This window comes from Diabrotica virgifera, chromosome 3 (assembly GCF_917563875.1).
Source record: "Diabrotica virgifera virgifera chromosome 3, PGI_DIABVI_V3a".
Taxonomy (NCBI): domain Eukaryota; kingdom Metazoa; phylum Arthropoda; class Insecta; order Coleoptera; family Chrysomelidae; genus Diabrotica; species Diabrotica virgifera.
This window is the reverse complement of record NC_065445.1, coordinates 903,039-921,574: the sequence shown is the minus strand read 5'-3', so window position 1 is coordinate 921,574 and position 18,536 is coordinate 903,039. Positions and strand designations below refer to the sequence as shown.

Below are 18,536 nucleotides of genomic sequence, written 5' to 3'. Positions count from 1 at the left end.
GATCTATCAAATTCTCTGTTTTTAATATAACAACATGTTATTACTTAGCAACAACATGTTTGTTTTATTTTAATAGTATTTTGTATTTTGACAACGAAACCCGATTTGGGCTTCGAACCGTTAATAAATTCATTTTTTAGTAAAATTGTGGCTTATTTCCCATAAAAAATACGTAATTATATTCATTTCGTTGAAATCCTATAAGAGAAGTATAACTTTTTAAGTGCGTACAAAGTATACACACATTCTTTTTATATAAGTTTGTTTCTATCTAGATTTATCTTCAGCATAGATAATGCTATAAATTACCTATTTTATATTAAAAAAAAATATCGCTGGTCCAACATAAGTTATTTTGGTGAGACTGCCACGACAAATAGACAGACAGATTACCGTTTTCCCAAAGAATGCGTGTACCAATTTGTATAAATATGCAGAAGTTATACTCCTCGTCTTCTTTTCTAATACTCGGGCGCATATTAAGTCAAGTAGCGACGAGATTGGATGCAATCAATCAAGTCGTAGTCAAAATAAAAACTTCCAAGGTTCCTATTAAACGGAACCAAAGAAAAAAAAGAAGATTAATTGGATGCCTAAATCGAATTTATATTCCGTACATGACTGAATGTTTTTCATTTTGAATTCAGTTTTGCTTTATACAAATTGGATATTTTAATTATTTTTATTAATTATTTGGAAATTTATTTACTTAAGATGTTCATATCAAATACTATGGAGATAGTCCAGGAAAATAATATTTTCCACCTACCTCTACCGAAAGTATACCTTTCCGGACCTGATTGTAGGGAGCAAAGTTGTACTTTTCCTCCCTAGGGAGGAAAAGTAAAAGTGACGTCATGGTATTTCATTCATGAAATATAACTTATTGACGCCCTGTACAATATCTATTTTCTATTACGTAAGTATCTATACATTTTAAAGTTTATTTAAAAACACTCTGTTTTTTGCAAAATGGTAAAAAACAGTAAATTGTTATTCTGATTTAACAATGTTTGCATTAATAATTTGACTTATATTTGACAGTTGACAGTTATATTGTACCTACTTGTTAGTTTTAGTTCTAATAAATTTTGTTGGTTAGTTACATAAATAAATTAAGTAAAAATGAAAAAATAACTTGTTATTTGAGGAAGGTGGAAAAACCATATGTATAACATGGGAGTAAAGTGCCTTTTCCTCCCTTGAATGATTACTGGGAGGAAAATTAGCACTCTCCTCCCTTGTTATACAAATAGCTATTTTCTCGTGACAGTGATCACTGATCAGGACAGGCAAACGACAGTTTGTACAAAGTTTGCTTATTTGTACATGTTAGTTAGTATAGTGGAACCTCGATAAGTCGGATTAATCGGGACCGACGCCGATCCGGGTTGGCGAAAATCCGGGTTAGCCAAAGCATATGGTAAAAATTAATAAAATACGCTATACTTACAGATAAACTCCGTTATACAGTGAGCACGTAAAGGTTGGAATAAATTCATTTTCTCGAGAATGGACAATTTGGAAAAAAAAATCCCGAAACAGGTCAATTTTTATTTTTAAATTGCGACTTTTTGGAGTATATATCATATTAGTAACGTCACCCATTTGAACGTGATGACGTCATCGATGATTTTTTAAATGAGAATAGTGGTCGTGTGATAGCTCATTTGAAAGGTAATTCAATTCTCTAATCAGTAGTGTAAACATTAACAGAATTATTTATACAGGGTGTCCGAAAAAAAAATTTTAATTAAATTTATTGACACAAAAAGAAGAATCTGTGTAATTTATTTAATTCAAAATACATTTTACTGCTATCAGAAAATAGGAAAAAATGTTTATTTGACAAATAAATATTGTTTTTTGCTTAAATTCAATATTAAAGCAGCTACCCATCTGCCTTTTAAAAGTTTGAACATTAATTTAAGCGAAAAACAATGATTATTTTTCAAATAAACATTTTTTTCTGATTTTTGAGAGCAGTAAAATGTATTTTGAATATAATAAATTGCACAGATTCTTCTTTTTATGGTAATAAATTTAATTCAAAAAATTTTTTTGTCGGCATCCTGTATAAATAATTATGTTAATGTTTATGTTACTGCATAGAGAATTGAATTACCTTTCAAATGAGCTATCACATGACCCCTATTCTCATTAAAAAAAATCATCGATGGCGTCATCACGCCCAAATGGGTGACGTCACTGGTATGATATAGATGCCACAAAGTCGTAATTTAAAAGTAAAAATCGGCTTGTCTCGGGATTTTTTTCCAAAATCGTTTATTCTCGAGAAAATGAATTTATTACAACCTTTACGTGCTCACTGTAGTTGCAAAAACATGAAATACTATGCACAGTACATCTAAATTACGTACAGTTGTATACAGTATTGTTAATTTCTTGGTACAAAACTCAGTTAAACTGAAAAAAATTTTGATTTTCTGATGAAAATCGGTCCGGGTTACCCGGACTTCCGGGTTATCGGAGGCCGACATATCGGGGTTCCACTATATAGTTCCATAATAGCTGATACATTCAGTTAAGTTTTTGTTGCCGATATATCGTTGTTGGGTGAAAAGACTGGTAGTGTTAAGACTGACTATTAGCAAATTTTTGCAATTACATATAATCTATTTGTTTTATAAGTTTGTAATTTTAAAAAGCGATTATTTATTTAAAAGATATAACTATTATATTATAAATAAAATCCTTATAATCTAGATACCTAACTCCTTATTTGTGATGCTAGGAGTAAAAAAAGTTACTTTTGCCATGTTGGGTTGCCCTTGACTGCTGATATGTAGTATTTTTATTGTTATACATCTCCCCATAATTTTAAAAATAATCATTTTTGGGAACTTTTCAGTTATTTCAGAAATGTAATTTTTATTACACAAATAATTGTGGCTTAATCCCATATAAACATAATATTTATAGGTACCTATTTATTAGATAATTGTTTTAAAATAATATCTAAATCAACCTATATACCTACATACTACATATTATTATGCGAACTTAAGTCAAGTCATTCTAAGCACAAGCTTGAACGATGTATATAAACTGATAGACCTGAAGCGATGGTATGGTATACTACTTGACGTGTACTCACTGACAATTTGATTTGTCTCTTCTTTCAAGTTACGATTTGTGGAGACTTTGATACTGAAGTAGAAGTAATACCGTTTAAAAATAAAAATAATTTGCTAAATAATGAGAATATTGTTTAAATTACAAAATAATATATTTTATGTAGCTGAAGTGTGAGAGTTTTATAAAAGAAGAGAAAATTTCTACTAGAAATAATAGAAGACAACAACTAATATGTCCAAAAAGAAGCTAGAAGTCTTTATCAAGGAGTAAAAAAGACACGAGTGACACAAAATAAATGCTCAATGTTTTGCAGCAATAAAAAAGCAGAAATTTAATAATTAAGCAATAAATTTAGCAGAAAAATTAAATAGATGGGCAGAGTATTTCGAAGAATTATTAAATGATAAAGACCAAACAAGAACAGAAACACAACAAACGCAAGAAACAGAACAACAACAAACACAAAAACCGACAGAAATGGAGATAATAACAGTATAATATGTACTAAGAAATTAAATCTAAGTGCCAGTATAAATATAGTGATTATAGTGATATAATCGCTATATGACAATAGATATACTTAGAGATATAATGTAGCAAAAGATAGTTGGACTTATAAAAACATAGGAAAATGACAAAATGCAAGAGCAATTTAACACAGCAATCATCTGCCCAATTCACAAGCAAGGTTATAGAACTGTCTGTGAAATTACAGAGAAACCGCAGTATTAGAAGTAGTATATGAAGTATTAGCAAAAGTTATAATAAAGGGAGTGAAAAAATAGTATATCAAAAGTTATAAGAAGTAGAATAAAACCTATGAAACAGAGATAATAGGAGAGGATCAGACTGGTTTCAGACAGGGAAGAACAACGACCGACCAAATATTTATACTCAAATGATTTCAAAACATCAGTCATAAACAAAATAACGAACGAATTTTATAAAATTGTTTGTTGAGAGATAGCAAAGCATTAGCGCACAAACAGACGAGCCACTTTGCAGCGCTACTCTGTGGATCCACAAATTGGCGATTTTGTAGCACCAACGATTTTGTAATGGACGCCACAGTGGGAAGGACCGGCGACGGTGGCCAACCACTGTCGCCGATCCTCGCTACTGTGGCGTCCATTACAAAATCATTGCGGCTATAAAAATCGCCTGTTTAAGCCACTTTGTGGATCCACAGAGTAGCACTGCAAAGTGGATCGTCGTTTTCAGTTCTTAGGATCATTAAATTCACTATTAAAGACAAAAAACGTGTCAAGAACAGCCAAGATTGGAACTTATAAAACAATAGTGAGACCAACCGTGTGGTATACAATGAATCAGAAAGATAAAAAAAGATACAGATTTGGGAGAGGAAAATCTTGAGAAAAGTTTTTGGTATAAAAGAGGCTAATAAGGAATGGCGCCAAAGAACAAACCAGGAGCTGAAGATGTATAAGAGGCCCAAAATAACAGAGAAAATCAGGGCATAGAGAGTTAGACGATTGGGACATGTTTCACGAATGCCACAAGAAAGAAACATCCTAACAGTTTTGCAAACAGGAGACGAGGGAAGAAAGAAATAGAAACAAGAGACTGTAAAGAACAAGTGAAGGACCAGAAAAAATGGAAGAATCTAGTTAAGTCGATCGAAACCAAGGGCCTCTAAGGCCTGTAATGCATATATTTACAAAATTTAATAAAATACCCTGAATACCTCGTAATACGTCAAATGATTTCACAATTGCAACGAGATCTTCGTGTACTTTGCAAAACAAAACCACAACATAGTACACGACAACACTACCAAATACACCTATTTGCTCCAACACGATTACCTACAAATTATTTGCTCTACCTTATGTTGTTTCAATACACTGTTCACAATGACTCGGCATATATCTTACATAGAGATATAAATAACAACAACCAAACACATATCTTTATTTGCTAAAGCTCCTAATTGGAAAACAAATATCGTGGAATGGAGTTGACTTTAATTTAACTGAAGACTGACCTTATAAATCGCAGAATCGGTAATGCCGAGGGATTGTTCAGACCTCACGAGTTTAATATTTTATCGAACGCTAAGTGTAATGTAGACCTGAATGCCGACTCTAATTTCACTTTTTCAGAAATACCAACTCGAACATAAACGATACAACTAACAATGGCATTAGTTAGTAAAGTAAAGGTGGGTAGTTAGGTACTCTATTCTATTCGATTGCGTCACTCACGCACGAAGAATTACTAACTTAAGTCAGTTGACCTACATTTCGGCTAATAACAATCAACAAGAAGTGTCTGCAGTGTAGAATTATGGCTGCATATTTATCTAAGGTATAATTGAGCGACATATTTTGTACTCTATAAAAGTCCAATTATTATATCATGCCAAATTTTCGTTATTTGATTCGTTATTTAAATTTTAAATCACCCCAGAGATAATTTCAATTGCAGTAAACATAACATATATCCAGGAGATCAACACCCTCTTATCTATTCTGATTTACAGTTAGTAACCTTAATACTTGTTATAATACCTACCGAAATAAAAACCTTTTTACCGATTCAATCGTGTCCAATACAAGTTAATGTAGATCCTCAAGAAACTTGATATAGACCAAACAGACAAGATGCATTGAAAACTTTGTACTGGTATCAAACGGCACAATTAAAAATAGACAATTCTATATCCAAACCCATACATATAAGCAGGGGTGTTCGACAGGGATGTGTACCTTTCCTCTTTTATTTAACATTTATTCGGAAGTCATATTTCAAGAGTCTTTGTAAGATGCAGATATGGGAATCAAAGTCAATGGAGTATTGATCAAAAACATACGATATTCTGATGATAGTGTTTTAATTTGTGACAACATAGTCGATTTTCAACAACTTGTTACTATAATCGGAGAATACAGCAAGCGAATGGGATTAGAGATTAATACCAAATTCATGATCGTTTCCAGAAATTTGGATGCAGTTGAAAACCCCACCATAACACTGAATACCAAGTCCATTGAAAGAGTGAGCAAATTGAAATACCTGGGAACGTGGCTTTTTGAAGACTGAGCATCGGACAGGGAAGTAAAATGTCGCACTGAGCAAGCTCGCCAAGCTTTCGTAAAATTCAGGAAGGTGCTGACCCAGTGGCGACGCGTGACTTTTTCTAAAGTGTTACCAAACCAGATGTAAAAAAATCTTATTTAAAAAAAATTATTTTGTACCTCCCAAATATAAGTTTTTGTTTTCAATCCTGTGGGATACAATTAAACAAATCACTATTCCCAAATTATATGTATGTAATTATCTACAGTACATCTAATTTACTTACCGTTGCACGTCATAATCTACGTTAGAGATCTAAGTTGACATTGTTGCCCAATTACAAAAAGTTCTTGAATTCATTTTAAATCAAATACATCACACAATTTTTGCGGAAGTGGATTATACAGCAAAACAAATTAATATTCAATGTAAATAAATAAAAACTTTATAAATAGAAAACAAGAATTAAGTTATAATCTTACGTTAAAGTACATAATAAAAACAGTAAATATAATAAAACAAATACTTATAGTAAAGAATATAAACAAATATGAAGTGTCATCACCGCAACTGTCAAATAAATGTTACCAATTTATGCCAAAATATCACCTGCGTTCGATTATAGTTACAGTGTATTCCGAACAAATGTGCTTCATAAAAACGCTTTATAATCCATTTATACAAATTAAATGAAACATATTATTGTGTATTTCTTTAAGTTCACATTAATAGAAATCTTTAAATATTATTTCTACGCGTATATAATAAAATATGTCTAGTGGCTGTAATGCCAGTGTACTCGGCAAAGTGATTCTAAAAAAGAACACACCCACCGCCTAAATATTTCGTGTTGGTATCATGTGACGTCACGGGCTATGACGCAGATGACGTGCAACGGTAAGTAAATTAGATGGAGTATATATGTAACAGGTATAACAATAAATATTAAACAAACTAAACATATTATTCTACCATAAAATTAACATAAAAAAATGAACAAGTAGGAAAAAGAATAGATTTTGAAAACTATTGTTTATATTTTAATTCTTCCATTTTCAATAATATCATTTTTTTTTCTTCAAAATTATATATAAAAAAATATACAAGGAGAATAACTTTTCAAGTAGTTGATCAATTACGCAATGCGTAGCAACACTCTTCCATGTTTAAATGCACGCACACTGTAATCTGTAATAGGTACTAAACTAATGTTACCAATCCTCAAAATGGTTACAATACTAATACACACAGCGTGCCCGCGCGCCGCGCCGTATCTAACAGAGCCGTCGCTCCTTCAAAATTTTCAGAAACGAGCTAGTCCCGAGCGATAGCGAGGTTTCTCCTGCGTTACCACTGCCAGTATTGGTAACAACAGCATATTATAATATCGTGCAATGGATTCACATATCTCGCCAATATTTTCGTGCGTCTAGTTTTCTATTTACTGAATTAGGTACTATTAACAAATATTCCTGTTGGTAAAAAATATAAATGGAATTATTTCATAACAGTCATAAAATATTTTGCAAGATTTTTAACTGTTACCGATGGTAACAGTGGTTACATGGACGCTTCGCCAGTATGCTGACCTGTTCAGAGTTCGATCTTCAACTGAGACTTGAGACTAAGGTTTACTAAGTGCTACGTATGTGCTATATGGCGTAGAGGGCTGGACACTCAAAACGAGGGATATAAACAGATTAGAAGCCTTCGAAATGTGGTTTTATCGACGTATCCTAAAGATACCATGGACGGCGAAAGTCACAAAGTAGATGTCCTTAAAAGAATCAACCAAGAACGCCAACTTTTAAAAGGAAAACGGCGTATCATGCGAAATGAAAAATACCAATCCCTTCAACTTATAATCAAGGTTAAAATTGAAAGCAATAGAGAAATAGGACGTAAGAAAATGTCCTGGTTCCGAAACATAAGGCAATGAACAGGGATTAACGACATACAATCTCTCATACACATTGCAAAAAGTAGAGAGTTAATGGAAAATGTGATCGCTAACACCCATTAGTGAATTTGTATCTGAAGAAGAAAAATACCACCCCAATACTTCGTGTAACGAATAGTTTCGTTTGATCTCTTATTGTTCCCTTTGCGGTTGTTTACCTAAACGCTGCCAATTCATTCCAGACATTTTATGTGTTTGGAAATATATAATCTGATTTCTCAAAAAAGCCTTAAGTGATTGTCCTGTTGGGTGAAGTCTATAATAGGCCAAGTATGGCTCTTCTACTCATATCCCGTTATAAATTGAGTTGTGAAGACGGTTTTTTGCTGAGTTTGAGGTAAATTGAATACATATCAAATCTCGTAACTTCATAGGTGGAAGAAAATGGCTTTCTGAACAAATTCAATAGTTACGAATAAATAATAAAGACAACAAGAGCAAGGACGGATTCAGAGAGGGGGCCATTGGAGCCATGTAAAAAAATTGCTAATTTTTCGTTGGTATTGACAAATAAAAATACTTTAATCGCGATAAATTTTGAATGTCTTTATGGCACTCAAAAGTGTGTAAAAATGCCTTTAAACTTAGCATTTTAACCCTAATTTTTAAAAATTTTCCTACAGGCTCCCCCCAAAAAAAAATTCATGCCCCCCCCCCCGAAAATCGGTCCTGAATCCGCCCTTGAACAAGAGACTGTTCGAATATATACAGTGAGCACGTAAAGGTTGGAATAAATTCATTTTCTCGAGAACGGACGATTTTGGAAAGGTAAATTTTTATTTTTAAATTGCGACTTTTTGGCATATGTATCATACTATTGACGTCACCCATGTGGACGTGATAACGTCATCTATAATTTTTTTAAATGAGAAAAGGGGTCGTGTGATAGCTCCTTTAAAAGGTCATTCAATTCTCTATTCAGTAATATAAACATTAATATATTTATTTATACAGGGTGTCCAAAAAAAATTTTAATTAAATTTATTGACATAAAAAGAAGAAAAAAAGAAGAATGTGTGTAATTTATTTAACTCAAAATACATTATACTGCTATCAGAAAACGGGAAATAATGTTTATTTGATAAATAAATATTGCGTTTTGCTTAAATTCAATATTAAAGCCGCCACCCACCTTCCTCTTGACAGTTTAAACATTTAATTTAAGCCAAAAGCAATGATTATTTTTCAAATAAACATTTCTTTCTGTTTTCTGAGAGCAGCATGGACTAAATAAATCACATGAATTCTTCTTTTTATGTCAATAAATTTAATTTAAAAAACATTTTTTTGGACACCCTGTATAAATAATTATGTAAATGTTTATATTACTGAATAGAGAATTAAATTACCTTTCAAATAAGTTATCACACGACCCCTATTCCAATTTAAAAAAATCATCGATGACGTCACCACGCCCAGATGGGTGACGTCACTAGTATGATATATATGCCAAAAAGTCGTAATTTAAAAATAAAAATTGACATGTTTTGGGATTTTTTTTTAAAATCGTCGATTCTCGAGAAAATGAATTTATTTCAACCTTTACGTGCTCTCTGTATAACAACAATATATTACAACAAAAAACATAAAAATAAACAAAATGTATTGGGAAAAATATTTGACGGATCTATACAAAACCATTCAACAGACAGAAATGTAGAAGATGAAAAACAATTTTCCTGTAGATGTGTTTGTACCAGGGCATAAAATGCATTCATTTTTTCGAATTCTCAAAAAACTAATAAATATTTTAAAAAAATTTAGACGCAGAATGAAAGACTACCGAGGGTCAAATGTCTCTTAGAATAAATAAAAAGTTTATTTTGAATAAGATATGTAATGTATTTAAAAATAAAACTCACACTAAATTTTCTCTTTTATTTTCACCCCTGTAACTTATTAAAATAAACATTATCGAAGTTTGAGGGGACTTTCGGCCCTCGGTAGTAATGTAATCTTTCATTCTGCGTTAAAATTTTTCAAAAATACTTATTAGTTTTCTCAGACTTCGAAAAAAAAAAACGAATGCATTTAAATAGCATTGAAGCCGAAAATTTGCACCTATCCCCTTAAACAATGTTTAATTGTTTAAATATACAGGGTGTAACAAAAATACAGGTCATAAATTAAATCACATATTCTGGGACCCAAAATAGTTCGAATGAACCTAACTTACCTTATTACAAATATGCACAGAAAAAAAGTTATAGCCCTTTGAAGTTATAAAATAAAAATCGATTTTTTCGAATATATCGAAAACTATTAGAGATTTTTTATCGAAAATAGATATGTGGCATTATTATGACAGGATCATCTTAAAGAAAATTTATAGTTCAATTTGTGCTCCCCATAAAAATTTTATGGGGGTTTTGTTCCCTTAACCCCCCCCCCCCAAACTTTTCTGTACGTTTCAATTAAATTATTATTGTGATACCATTAGTTAAATTCAATATTTTTAAAACTTTTTTGGCTCTTCGTATTTTTTCGATAAGGCAGTTTTTATCGAGTTGCAGCTTCTTTTTTAATATGTTTGCATAAAAATTTTATGGGGGTTTTGTTCCTTTAAACCCCCCAAATGTTTGTGTACGCTCCAATTAAACTATTACTGCGATACCATTAGTTAAACAAAATGTTTTTAAAACTTTTTTGCCTCTGTATTTTTTCGAGAAGGCACCTTTTAACGAGATATGGCAAATATTCAAAATATCTCGATAAAAACTGACTTTTAGAAAAAGTACTAAGAGCCAAAAAAGTTTTAGAAATATTGTGTTTAAGTAATGGTACTACAATAATAATTTAATTGGAACGTACACAAAAGTTTGGGGGGTTTAAAGGAACTAAACCCCCATAAAATTTTTATAGGGTTTCCAAATTTCCCTATAATTTTTTCTTGAGATGCTACTGTCATAAGAATGTTATATGTCCATTTTCAATAAAAAAACTTTAATAGTTTTCGATATATTGAAAAAAATCGATTTTCATTTTGTAACTTCAAAGGGTTGTAACTTTTTTTATATGCACATTTGTACTAAGGTAAGTTAGGTTCAATCAAACTATTTTTGGTCCCAGAATATGTGGTTAAATTTATGACCTGTATTTTCGTTACACCCTGTATATAAATTGTATTTATTGTCAATACAAATTTTATTTTCTTGTGCAACTACATATATATTTCTATTAAATAATTAATACATTTAAAAAAGTTATTATTATTATTAAATTATATTTAGGGGCCCGAAAATTGTGTAGTGCCTCGGGCCTGATTTGAAGTCAGATAGCCTCTGGTTTGTACCAAAAGTGCATAGAACTCACCCTAATTCGCCCTGTGCCTAGGGACTCATTCACCCCTTTCTCAAAAACGCACCCATTTAAATTGTAGCACTCCGCGGTTTTTTCAAATTTAGAGGTCCTTTAACCATATGAGATAATAAAATCCCGTTAACGTTGTACCTTGTTCATTTTAGCTCTCTTATTTTGAACATATTCCATAGCCTATAAGGCTTTATCCTCAATATTTACCCATAAAAACACAATTTTAATTTTGCAATGACTATAAGTGAAACTTCTTGAAATTTATAGAACTGAATATTTGAAATATTGTCCCCATTCTGACGAAAAGTTAAAGTTTTTTGTGCATTTTTAGAAAAGTTATGAATAATTTTAACAAAATTACTTTTGCTGCTATTTTTGAAATAACTAAGCAACAAATTAACAGAACTAATTTTACAATCTCTCATTTTAAAGGATTTTTTTATATGGTTTTTCAGGAACATTGTCTCACTTTTCCTTAGGTCTTCACTTTTAGTATTTAAAGTCAAATAGCGATCTTACATTGTTTATGAGTAAAAAATTATGTTAAACCTTTTGCATACATATTTTGTTTATTGCATATTTTTATCATCATATTTATCAAAAACTGTTGTTAGTTTCCTGTATCAAAGAGTGTCACCAAAAGACTTTTATTTTGCCAATTTCTCTGGCCTTTAAAAGCAAACGTTGATGGTATCTCTTCATTGCACACCTTTTTATAGGAAATACCTCTGCTGTCAGCCATTTTGGGATTCAGATCAAATTAATTCGAAATACTGCATTTAAAACTGACTTTGTAATAGTTTCAGAAAAATATGGTCTATTTAAAATATATATTTATTATTTTACATAACTGTCAATGTATATTAATGACGGAGAAGGTCAATGTAATTTAAACAAATTTAACATAAGTATACCTGTTACTTGAAGAAAGTCTGGATTGTGCCTTCGTTTGTAATAGAAAAATCCAAGTAATGCGATTCAGTCACCACTTTTACACTATAGTCAACTAATTTAAAACTACAAAAATAAATATTTTAACAGTTTCTGTCAAAAAACAGGATTTCGACACTACCGACTTTTGACGTATTTTTTCACTTTAATCGACGATGATTTTACGTGAAACTAATAAAATGTTATACTAGAAACATTTTTCGAACAGTTTATCGCAAAATACTCAGCAAGTTCAGTCAATATTTACTAATGAATGCGTATTTTTTATTGCTATACATAAATAGGTATAACAACACACGAACCATCACGAACTAGTTTTATACAGCATCTCGAAGACCAGTGAACTCACAATAATCTTTAGAAAGACGGTTTTACACCACACAAAGTCACCTTCAGAATGTTCCTTCCATTTAACAATTAAAAAGTTAACTAAAATCAAACCACACCTCACAAAGAAGTTCTGTATATATTTCACAATGATGTGAGCAGCAGTTTTACAAATGTTAACTGCATTATGATATCTAAACGAAAATCCCTTCATAGGGATGTTAGAAGTTAAATGGCAGTGTAAAACTGGCTAGGCGATCGACAGTTTGGCCAACCGCGACTGCGTAGAGCGACTGCCACGTTCGAAAGTCCCTAGATCCAGTAAACTTGCACTTCTTGTATGCGTTCCGGTATTTCTCCGGAGCTCTTTTAGTCCAGGGGCCGAGGCTGTTTTCGTAGCTGATCAAAGTCTACGGAGTTTCGGAGTGTGTTAGTATGTATTTTGACTCGCTCAATTCGAATTTCAAACTTGCTTTTGCGTTGGAAGTGGCGGGAATTTGTTATAATCAATTTAATTGTTTATGGCCGGTTTCACCAACGACAAATAGTAGTTTATTCTATGAATAAAGTTATTCGACCAATAAACTGACATTTCTCCATTTTACTAACGTCAAATAAGACTTACTTTAATTATTTATTAAATTAATATTGGTAAGTTAATCTCGCTGTAAATATTTATGAGAAACAAAATTCGCCAGTTCAACTTTAAATTATCAAAATTATGTTGAAACAAAATAAAAATGCAAACGTCTAATAAATTTTATTCGACGAATAATATATTCATTGATTTATTTGTTGTTGGTGAAACCGGACCTTAATGATTATAATTCATATACAGGGTGAGGCAGATAAAGGGCCTATTAGAAATATCTCGAGAACTAAATGTGAAAGAATCATGAAAATTGGAATACAGGGGTTTTGAGGTATGAACTATTTAATGAAAATATTTTGGTCTCTTTGCTACTTCCGGTTATACCGGAAGTTGATTGTAACTTCGTTTTTTTTAAATGGGACACTCTGTATATTTTTACATTTTTGGTTTCTGCTCGATGTCTCCTTTCTTACAATATGAGGTTTTGTAATATTATATAGGGTAGTTTAAAAGATATTTACGGTTTTTTATAAATTTTGTAGCAAACTTCACACCCTCTAGAATTGTACTAATTTGATATCAAAAACTCCATATATGTTTAAGTGATTTTTAATATTATTATTAAAAATTAATAATATAGCGAAATGTTTAATTTTAGTATACAGGGTTGGTCGAAACTCGGAATGAGTATTTTCTGAGTTTTCTTAAATGGTATTTTTGTATTGCAATGAAATGATATTTTATAGTACTTTTTTATTTATTAAGCATTCTCTATACCTAACTGCTTTAATTTTTAAGTTATTCGTAGTTCTTTAAGCCAAACATTAATTGCGACAAAAATTACGTGAAATTTTATTAGATTTGCCGTGAAAATATTCAATCATAAATAATTTTTCGAAAATAAACACATAAAATATTAATCTCGACTGAGCCCTTAATTTATTTATACTGGTTGATAAACCCCCTCTGTGGCTCAGTGGTAAGAGCGCCTAACCTTTGGATCGAAAGTTCCGAATGGTAGTGAGTTCGAATCCCACCAGGGTCAGGAATTTTTTCATTTATTATAAATTAATAAATGAAAATAGTTTCTGTCCTTGTGGGATCGGTACTCACCGGAGGGACCGCAGACGTTCGGATACAATTAGCGTCTCTTTGCAAAGACAATGACGTCGACTTTGCAAAGTAACAAGACACTTACTCAACACACACACTACACATTACACCTGAGTTAGTGATAAGATAGACAATTACGTGGCTAAAGGTTCTAGTTCTAAACCAAGGCCAGAATCAGAGAAAAAAAATACTGGTTGATATATCAAAATCCCTACGTTTAAAATTGTTGCCTGTTGGTGTGTTTAATGTTTAATATGAATAAAAACATACAACTTTCTATCTAGTTGGCTATGACTTTGACACTAAATATGCTTAAACGTTTGCTTTGCTTAAACATTATAATATTTTTAAAGTTCCAGTTGCTTTGCTACCATTACTAATATGAATTTTTCTAATGAAGAACACTGATTCAGATGTTTTTTTGTTCTAGGAGAGTACCTATAACAAATAAAAATGAGAAACTAGCAATAAGAATTTATTATTAGCAATTCCATGATAGATGACAACCAAAAAAAAACTTTTCAAAATTTACTAGAAAGGTTTCAACGAACTGAACATTGAGATTACGCAAAATCTGATCGAACGAAAACTATTGTAAATGATTAAAATGAATTAAATGTTATTGTCACTGAGAATTTGCATATTGGTATGAACGTTCTCGTAATCTAAGTATCTAGTACGTCGAAACTATTCAAGTAAACTTTGAAAAACTCTTCTTGGTTGTCGTCTATCAGGGAGTTGCAGATGATACATTCTTATTGCTAGTACTATATTTTTGTTATACTCTCCTAGAACAAAAACTTTACTAATCATTTCCCCATTACAAAAATTTATATTAGTAATGGTAACAAAGCAACTGGAACTATAAAAATAATATAATGTCTAATGCTTAATCAAGTTTAGTGTCAAAGCCATAGCCAACTAGGTAGAATATGGTTTGTTTTTATTAATATTTTATGCACCAACAATCTTAACAATGTAGGCATTTTGGTATCTCATCCAATATTAATAAATTAAGAATCATTCTTGATTAACAGTTATTTACTTTCAAAAAAATATTTATGATTAAATATTTTCACGGCAAACCTAATAAAATTTCACGTAATTTTTGTTGCAATTAATGTTTGGCTTAAAGAACTATGAATAACTTACAAATTAAAGCAGTCAGGTATAGCGAATGCTTAAGAAATAAAAAAGTACTATAAAATATTATTTCATTAAAATACTAAAATACAGGGTGTTACATTTAAGAAAACTCAGAAAATACTCATTCCGAGTTTCGACCAACCCTGTATACTAAAATTAAACATTTCGCTATATTAATATTTTTTTTAAATAATAGACTATATTAAAAATCACTTCAACATAACATGATATCAAATTAGTACAATTCTACAGGGGTGGGACTTCAACATAACTGGAGTTTTTGATATCAAATTAGTACAATTCTACAGGGTGTGAAGTGTGCTACAAAATTTATAAAAAACAGTAATTATCTTTTAAAATACCCTGTATAATATTACAAAACCTGATATTTTAAGAAAGGAGATATCGAGCAGAAACCAAAAATGTAAAAATATATAGGGTGTCCCATTTAAAAAAGCGAAGTTACAATCAACTATCGGTATAACCGGAAGTAGCAAAGAGACCAAAATATTTTTATTAAATAGTTCATACCTCAAAACCCCTGCATTCCAATTTTCCTGATTCTCTTATCTTTAGTTCTCGAGATATTTCTAATAGGCCCTTTATCTGCCTCACCCTATATACTTACATCATTTTTACAAAGTGTAATTTGTTCCTTTAAAGAAACACTACAAAATACGGCATATAGGCGATTTTTCACTTGTTGCTCGGTTGTATTTTGAGTAAAATAACTTTATAATAGCCCCATTTAAAGAAAAAACTACCAGCTTTAAAAGTAAACTTTAAGACGTAACATCAGCGAGCGGAAAACGCGTTCCACGATTGCAACTTTCATTTTGAATATTTTGTTAAGTTGTTTGGCACACATTTTCGATTTTCGTAATATGTATAGAATAGTCGAGAATGGCGGTACAGAGCCCCATTTGAGAAATATGTTAGTATGTATTTATGTGGAGATTACTCTATAATTAAATTAAATATTACAAAAACAAGCCTGTACCGCCATTAAGAAGAACAAAAAAGTACATTATCTTTAAATAAACTATTTTATCCCATGCCTAGATTTTGTCTCACATTGGAATAATTACTAAAAATCGGTTATCTATAACTAGAAATCGAACTTGCTGACTTGGCAACATTTAGCGCGCTTATGAGTATAATATAGTAAATTATCCAACGAGAATTTAATGATGGTCATTATGAAGTGAATATGACGGATACGAAACGAGCCGCATAGCGGCGAGTTGAATTTATTCCAAGAGTAAGTATTTATTTGATAAATAAATAAAATAAGTCTTATTTGACGTTAGTAAAATGGTGAAATGCCAGTTTATTGGTCGAATAATTTTATTCATAGAATAAACTACTATTTGTCGTTGGTGAAACCGGCCATAAGATTTTCAAATATTTGAATAAAACTTTTTAAACATTTGTTAGTAATATTTTAAACATATTTTATTTATTTGACGACAAAGTATGTACTTCTGTCAGGTTAAATCAATAATTAAAATTGTTGATGTTGCTGTGGTAATTTTAAAATACGCGCGTTATTGTAAGTTCAATTTTAACACGCCGAGGCGTACTTTAAATGAGCAAAATGAGGTACCAATCCAAAAATAATTTATATTTGTTAGTTTACGAATTATAGTCATTTAAACAATAATTAAATTGTTTATAATAAATTACCGTCACTTACGACTCAAAGACAAGTTTGAAATTCAAATTCAGTGGGTAAAAATACATGACCTTTATACACCTGAAGTTCCACGGACTTTGATCGGCCACCAAACAGCACTGGCCCCTGACTATTTGATTCATAATTATTTCGAAGGTGCGGGCTCTGTTTGACGTTTTAGTTTTATTCTTGGGTTGTTGAGATTAAAGATAATATACGTTTTAATTAATTAAGGAATTGAGAATAGAGACATTTGGAAACAAGGGCTTTGATTTATGTTGCGAGGTTAGAAAAAAATAGAATTATGATTTCCATGGTTTATATGTATTTTTTAAATTAGGTCGGGTTTTTCAATTATGCCATTTAATATTACAATTGGAAGAAGCTCTTCCATCAAAATCGTATCAATTTCCATATTCTGTACACACAAAGAATAAAAAAGAAAAAAAGCGTTACTTGGATCACCAGCATTTAGAACAAAAATGAGTTGGTGGGTACTTTCGCACAGTCAAAATGGATTGTTTTACAAGTATTGCGTTTTATTTTTCTAATGAAAAATATGGTCACAATAAAGGGATGACAGCCCAAAGCCTTGTCCCGAAACCTTTAACATCTTTCGCCAAACTGATGGGCAAAGACGGAGCCATACAAACCCATGAAAAAACATCATACCACAACGAGTACGTTCAACTTGGGCTGAATTTTCTACAAAGTTATCGCAACCCGCAAAAGTCAGTTATTAACCAGATAGACTCTCAAAGGTCTAAACAGATACAAGAAAAAGAGAAAGACTACGACACTAGTAGAGTCCAGTGTTCTTAGATCGACAAAATATTCCCGAGAGGCCACCGTGATGATCCTTCTGCTTCTGGACGAAGATGCTGGACCTAGCAATGAGGGAAAGTGTTAAGCTTTAAAATCGCATTAGGAGATAAGACTCTTAAACAACACCTATCCACAGCATCATCCTGAGCAATATAGGTGTACATTAGTAGCACCAGTAAAATCAACTGACAACATGTTGTGGTGAAGAGATAATTGACCATATAATAAATCAGGTTCAAAGTGTAAATTATTACTCTGTCAAATTTGACGAAAAGACCGACCTACCTCAGGTGGAACAGCTTTCTCTCTAGTCATAATAATGACAAATTTGGTACCCAACCAGAACATTAGTTAGTATTGGTGGGAAAGAAATAGAACTCGTAGATAAATATAAATACCTAGGACATGAAATAAATCGAAGAAGCTTATGTGTTTAGATGTTCTTCATTTATTTTAATTCCCTTCACACGCTAAATTCAGCACGCACTGAAGAAAAT

General features: G+C 31.4%; 1 protein-coding gene across 2 annotated transcripts in view; it reads right to left on the bottom strand.

Moving 5' to 3' along the window:
- LOC114324427 (ephrin type-B receptor 1-B) overlaps positions 1–12,783 on the bottom strand; it is a 968,545-nt gene extending 955,762 nt beyond the window's left edge. For both annotated transcript variants that reach the window (XM_028272269.2, XM_028272271.2), the window contains exon 1: positions 12,325–12,783. The gene's annotated coding sequence lies outside the window, so the exon portion shown is untranslated. The remainder of the gene's footprint in view (positions 1–12,324) is intronic.
- Between the last annotated feature and the right edge of the window lie 5,753 nt (positions 12,784–18,536).